Source organism: Aethalodelphis obliquidens, unplaced genomic scaffold (assembly GCF_003676395.1).
Source record: "Aethalodelphis obliquidens isolate GAN/ISIS:26980383/991018 unplaced genomic scaffold, ASM367639v1 scaffold41, whole genome shotgun sequence".
Taxonomy (NCBI): Eukaryota; Metazoa; Chordata; class Mammalia; order Artiodactyla; family Delphinidae; genus Aethalodelphis; species Aethalodelphis obliquidens.
This window is the reverse complement of record NW_020837985.1, coordinates 1,415,811-1,422,462: the sequence shown is the minus strand read 5'-3', so window position 1 is coordinate 1,422,462 and position 6,652 is coordinate 1,415,811.

The window sequence follows — 6,652 nt, the reverse complement described above, 5'->3', positions numbered from 1 at the left end:
TTTTGGAAAGGAGGAAACTGAAGAGTTTTCTAGAGAGTGGTTAATAACATGCCTGGGGTCCCATGATCACGGTGTGGCTGAGTTAGAAGTCAAACCCTGGATCATCTGCTTCTGGGGGCTCGGCCCTGAGCACGCGGTCACCTGCAGCAAAGCAGTAGAACTGCCCAGAAGAGCATCGCCGTCTGCTGAGTACAGTTGTGGCCGGCACTGTTCTAAGCTCTTCACAAGCGTTAGCTCGTTCAACCCTCACTACACCCTCCGAAGTAGAGACTTTATTGCCATATGACCACATGGGCACCAGACCAGCTCTGTCTACCCTTCTCTGCGGGTTATCAGGCCAATAAGGGGTCAAGTAAAAAAAAAAAAAAGAATTTGCCCAACATTTGCATACCTTTTGTAACAAGCCCACTTTTTTTCTTTTCCTTTTTAAAAAGAGGCATAGATTACTTGAGACCAAGGATGCTAATTAGGTTTGGCGGCTTCAGCAGGGGAAAATAAATTGACCAGTCTACTTTTTGGAAGCAGAAGTTGGGAAAGAGGCTGCTTCTGAGCTGACTGCACCAAGAGACAGATCCTTGTTTCATATAAATTATCTGTGAAAATTCCTCTAGAGCAACACAGGAGGGAAATCTGGCCCAAGTCCAGGATAAAGATTTTTTTTTTAACATCTTTATTGGATTATAATTGCTTTACAATGGTGTGTTAGTTTCTGCTTTATAACAAAGTGAATCAGTTATACAAGAATAAAGATGTTTGAAAATCCTTTCAGAAATCGTAACTTTGATGCCTCTTCCATCTGCCCCATTTCTGTCTATTTCTGTCAAGAAATATGACCCTCTGTCTCATGGAATTCTCAATGCACTGGAGGACTCCAGAATGATATGCAGAGTAGGAAGTATTGCTGCTTCTCACAGTGGACAATTCAAAACCTCATGCAGCCTTTTCTGAACAGACTTTTAGGCGCTAAGAGCCCTATGATAAGAGGTCTAATGAGAGGTGCTTATATATATATATATTTTTTTTTTCCATGTTTGTCTATAGATTACCTTTTCACTTTCTTTTTTAAGTTGAAGTATAGTTGATTTACAATATCGTGTTGGTTTCAGGTGTACAGCAAAGTGATTCAGTAATACATATATATGTATATATCTATATTCTTTTTTTCTGTTCTTTTCCATTATAATTTATTACAAGGTATTGAATATAGTTCCCTGTGTGATATAGTAAATCCCTGTTGTTTATCTATTTTACATATAGTGGTGTGCATCTGTTAATCCCATACTCCCAATTTATCCTTCCTCCCCCCTTTCCTCTTTGGTAACCATAAGTTTGTTTTCTATGTCTGTGAGTCTGCTTCTGTCTTATAAATGAGTTCATTTGTACTAATTTTTACTTTCCACATATAAGTGATATCATATAATGTTTGTCTTTTTCTCTCTGGCTTACTTCACTCAGTATGACAGTCTCTAGGTCCATCGATGTTGCTGCAAATGGCATTAGTTCATTCTTTTTATGGCTGAGTAATATTCCATTGTATATATGTACCACATCTTCTTTATCCATTCCTCTGCTGATGGACATTTAGGTTGCTTCCATGTCTTGGCTATTGTGAATAGTGCTGCTATGAACATTGGGGTGCATGTATCTTTTCAAATTAGCACTTTTGTCTTTTCTGGTTGTATGCCCAGGAGTGGGATTGCTGGATCATATGGTAGTTCTATTTTGAGTTTTTTAAGGAACCTCCACACTGTTTTCCCTAGTGGGTGTACCAATTTACATTCCCACCAACAGTGTAGGAGGGTTCCCTTTTCTCCACATGCTCTCCACACTTATTATTTGTAGACTTTTTGATGATAGGTGCTTATATTAATGGCAGTGCCTGTCCAGTCTTCCTCCAAGGGCATTTTTGGGTACCATGAAGGCATGAAGCCTCATCCAGTACAGTCAGGAAGAAAAGGACTAAGGGCAATGGAATTCTTTTGAAAATCAAGAGGAAGAGATTATGAGGCTGTGGTATTCATTAAGGCTAGTCATAAATATTTTGGTTCTGTTCTGGGCAATGGTGGGCTTGTGCTTCTCCAACCCCATTAAAAGTAGGCATGGCTGTGTGACTTGCAATGGGCACTGAAATGTGAGTGAAAGTAATGTCTATCAGTTCTGGGAGAAAATGTTAAAAGCCAGTGTGATTCATCATGTTCTCTTTCCCTCTGCCACAGTGACAAGTGACAACCAAGATGATTGAGATGGTGACTGATTCTTTAGCCTGACAGTGGTTAATTTTATGTGTCAGTTTGGCTAGGCTATGGGCCCAGTTGTTTGAGCAAAGGGTCTAGATGCTACTGAGGAGGTGTTTTTTAGATGTGATTAACATTTAAATCGGTGGACTTTGAGTAAAGCAGATTACCCTCCTCAATGTGGGTGGGCCTCATCCAATCAGTTGAAGGCCTTAAGAGCAGACTTAGGTTTCCCATAGAGGAAGGACTTCTCCTCCAGACTGCAACGCAGAGACTTGGCCTGAGTTTCTGCCTGCTACCCTGTGGCGTTCAGACCCAAGGCTCTAATAGCAACACGTATCTGAATTTCCAGCCTGTTTGGCCTGGAGATTTTGGATCTATAGCCTCACCATCAGGGGAGCCGATTCCTTAAAACAAGTCTCTTTTTCTCTGTGTATCTTCTGTTTCTTTGCTCCTTTCTGACAAATATACTGGGTAAGGATGGACTAGAGCTGAAACCATAGCCAACTCATAACAGAAAGGTAGGATGAACAAGAAATAAACCTTTGTTGCTAAAAGCCACTGAGATTTGGGGGCTGTTTATTACTGCAGCATAACCTGGACTCTCCTTACTGATGGGAAACTTACAGTCATCTGTTCCATTTATCTGTTTTTTTTCCGTATACTTTTTCAGTAGTACGACTTAATCTCAGTTGGACTTTAAGATCCAGCTTGGCTTAAACAAACTTAAAGTCATTCTAATGATTACCCCTTCTCTAAATATTGATAGGAAATATAAAAATCAAATCTATAGAATGATAGATTTGAGATAGATTTGAGAAAGAATGGAAAGAAATTATCATGAGTTGATGGCTTACTTCTGAACTGAACCAGGTACTGAGTCACAGGCTTAGCATACATTATCTCATTTATTTCTATAACTAAGTTATAAGGTATGCATTATAAGGTATGCATTATATTAAGGTATTATTATATTATATTATATTATATATATAATATACCTTGTATTATTATATTATTTTTATGGTATGCATTATTATATTTTTATTTTATATCTTATGCATTATATTATTTGAAGGCCAAAGACACAGAGTAAGTGAATGCTAGTTGTGGAATTTCGAGTGAGAATTACGTACTCTAAAGCTTATGGTAATTCTATCAGTTAGGATTCTTAGCAGCAGAAAAGGAATTTATTGTAATGACATCAGGCAGCTCACAGAATGGATGGGAAGGACTGGAGAACAGGTTCATAAAAGAACAGGTATGATGAGGGCTCCAGGGGTTTAGGAGGCAGGAATGCTGCAGTGATCTCACTGGGAGATGCTGCTGGAATGAATGGGCTTTTTCTTGTGTTTTATGTTTTTGTGCCATTTCCAGTCAAGTTCAAGGTCCTAAGTTCAGCTGACCTAGCTTGCATGCTGGGCTCATCTCCTGGTACTTTCACTGATAGTCCCAGTAAGGCTACCTACTACTGGAGGATCTGTGATTCCTCAGAAAGACATCGGGGGCTGTTGTCACAAAAATCTGTGTGTGTGTGTATATGTGTGTGTGTGTGTGTGTGTAGGTGGAAGGGGGTTAATGTTAGACAGCCAAAAGGATGAACAACTATACAACTTGGTTTGGCTGGAAAATGCCCAGTTTTCTGTTGTCCTGATGTAATATTAATAGAAGTCACCTTCATTCTTTGAAGTGTCCTAGATTAGAGGATAAATTATGGGGTCACCAAATAGCACACCATATACACAGCACTATTACTCACGTGAAGTCTTCAGAAGCTGAAATGGGACATTTTGTTAGGCATGGAGGGCTATTATGGGCGGCTATTATGGGGGGCTATTATGGGGGGCTATTATGGGGGGCTATTATGGGGGGCTATTATGGAGTTGTTTTTCTCTGGATTTATTTTGGTTCAGCTCATAGCAGCATATTTCTAAACTCCTGAAATCATTTTTATCTTACTGGCTATTATCTAGTTCTACCACCTAAAAATCATATGTGCCTTTTGCTGATGAAGAATTATGCTGTTTCTAGGTGATACTCTGTCTCCTTGTTGATGAGAAGGGCTAGTCATGATGGGTACTAGAACAATTTCCAAGCTTTATGTAGGGTTTTGATTGTTCGAGAGGCTGTACCAAGATCATGTGTGAATTTGGATGTGATTGTGGTGAGCAGGTTCTATAGATCCCACTTCCTAGATAGCTTTCTTGTTTTCTTTTTTTTTTTAAGTTTTTTTTTGATGTGGACCATTTTTAAAGTCTTTATTGAATTTGTTACAATATTGCTTCTGCTTTATGTTCGTTTTTTTTTTGGGCTCGAGGCATGTGGGATCTTAGCTCCCTGACCAGGGATTGAACATGAACCCCCTGCATTGGAAGATGAAGTCTTAACCACTCGACCACCAGGGAATTCCCCCTAGATAGCTTTTGAGTCCATCCACCATTCTACCTTCATTGCTAACACCTTGGTTCAAGCTGCCATGATCTGTCACTGGGATTACCACCTACTGATTGGCACCTGGCCCTTAGTGTTGCCCCTAGTCAATCTGTCACCATGTGGCATTTGAAGTGATCTTTCTGAGGTGACATCCTGATTACATTGGCCTCCTTGCTCTGATGGCTCCTTATTGCTCTTGGGTAAAGACCAAATGCCTTCACCTGGCCTCCAAGACCTGCCTGATCTGGTCCCGTTTACCTCCTCAGCCTACTGCCTCAGCACTCCCCACATGGTGCTCCTTCCTTCTGATGCTCTGGGACTCAGCCTTTTGAAGATGCTATTTCTTCTGTCTGGATATCTCTCTGTTTTCCCTTTCCCCACTTGATCGTAACTCTTAGCTTAGGGCTAGTAATAGTCATCATGTTAGTAGCTCATCTATACAGAGCACTTATTTATATGCCAGATGCCATGCTAAGTGATTCACGGAGAGTATCTCCTTTGATCCTTTAAGCAATCCTAGCAAGTAGGTGCTATGATTATCATTAGCATTCCTATATTATGGATAGGGAGGTTGGGGGTTTAGAGAAAATACCAGGATATAGAGCCAGTAAGAGGTGGAGCCAGGATTTGAACCTGGGGAAGCAGTCACAGAACCTGTGCCCTTAACTCTGTGCTGCATGGCTGTAAGCATTTCCTCCAGGCAGCCTTTGCCTTCCCTGACTTCTGAGTCTGCGTAGGGGCCTTTTCTTGGTGCTTCCATAGCCCAGAACCTTCTCTAGCATTTTCTGCAACACCCCATACTGAAATGGTCTGCTTACTTGTTTTTCTTTTCTTCTGGAGTGTAAAACCCATGAGTTTAGTGTCTATTTCATTCCTTTTTAGTCATGGAGGCATAGTTATTTTCACATAGCAAGTGCTCAGTAAAATGTTGGTTGAATGAACGATTAAAAATAAGATGTGGGAAGAGATATGGGAACATATGTATATGTATAACTAATTCACTTTGTTATAAAGCAGAAACTAACACACCATTGTAAAGCAATTATACTCCAATAAAGATGTAAAAAAAAATAAGATGTGGGTATTTAGGTCTTGATAAGTTATCAGATGCTTCTTCCACCCTGCCTCTCTGCCTTGTTCCTCCAGTTGCTCTCCATTGGTCCAAGAACTGTTTCACCTCCTACTATTAGCTTTTAATATCTCTTATTCTAGACCTTTGCTTGTGAGATTTCTTCCATGTGAAAGTCTCTCCTTTCTCCTCTCTGCTAATTCACATTCTTCTTGCTGCAGGTGCCATTAGGGTATGAATCTTCTTTGGCTTAACTCATCTGGCTTCTCTTACCTATTTTCCTTAACGGGACTGGAGACTTAAGGACCACCCCTGGGTATGGCCTGGGCTGGTGTTGTCCCTCCATATCTGCCTTCCCTTCATCATTAGGGAGATGGCATCTTGCCAATGATTAAATGACTGCCTTCCCTAGTCTCCCTTGCAGTGGGAAGGAGCCTATGGTTGACTTAAGTTTTGACCAGTGATATAACTGTTGTCAGTGAATTCAGGAAGCATCCTTACAGGGAAGAGACACACCATTTTTCTTATTTTTCCTCCATGCTATTGTCAAAGGTGTAAGCTGCAGCTCAGGCTAGCATCTTGGACCATGAGATCAAGAGCTGGTGGTGTGGTGAGCCAGAAGGAGGCTGAGACCCAGAGAACTTGGCATAACTTTCCTTCCATCCCTAGATAGTCATCAGTGAGCAATGCACACTCTTATTTTTAGCTTCTGTGTTATATGCAGTCAAAGCAAATCCTGTCTGATACACTGGCCTATGGGAATCTCCACATACTGAGGAGTCTTGAGAAGTTGGGTGATGACTCTAGATGACAGCTGTCAGGGTGAAAGAGGTGGGTCTCTCACAGGTACTTGAAAAATAGGCTTCTACAGATGTAACCTTGACTTCTGGCTGTGGTTCTGACATACATTTTCCAT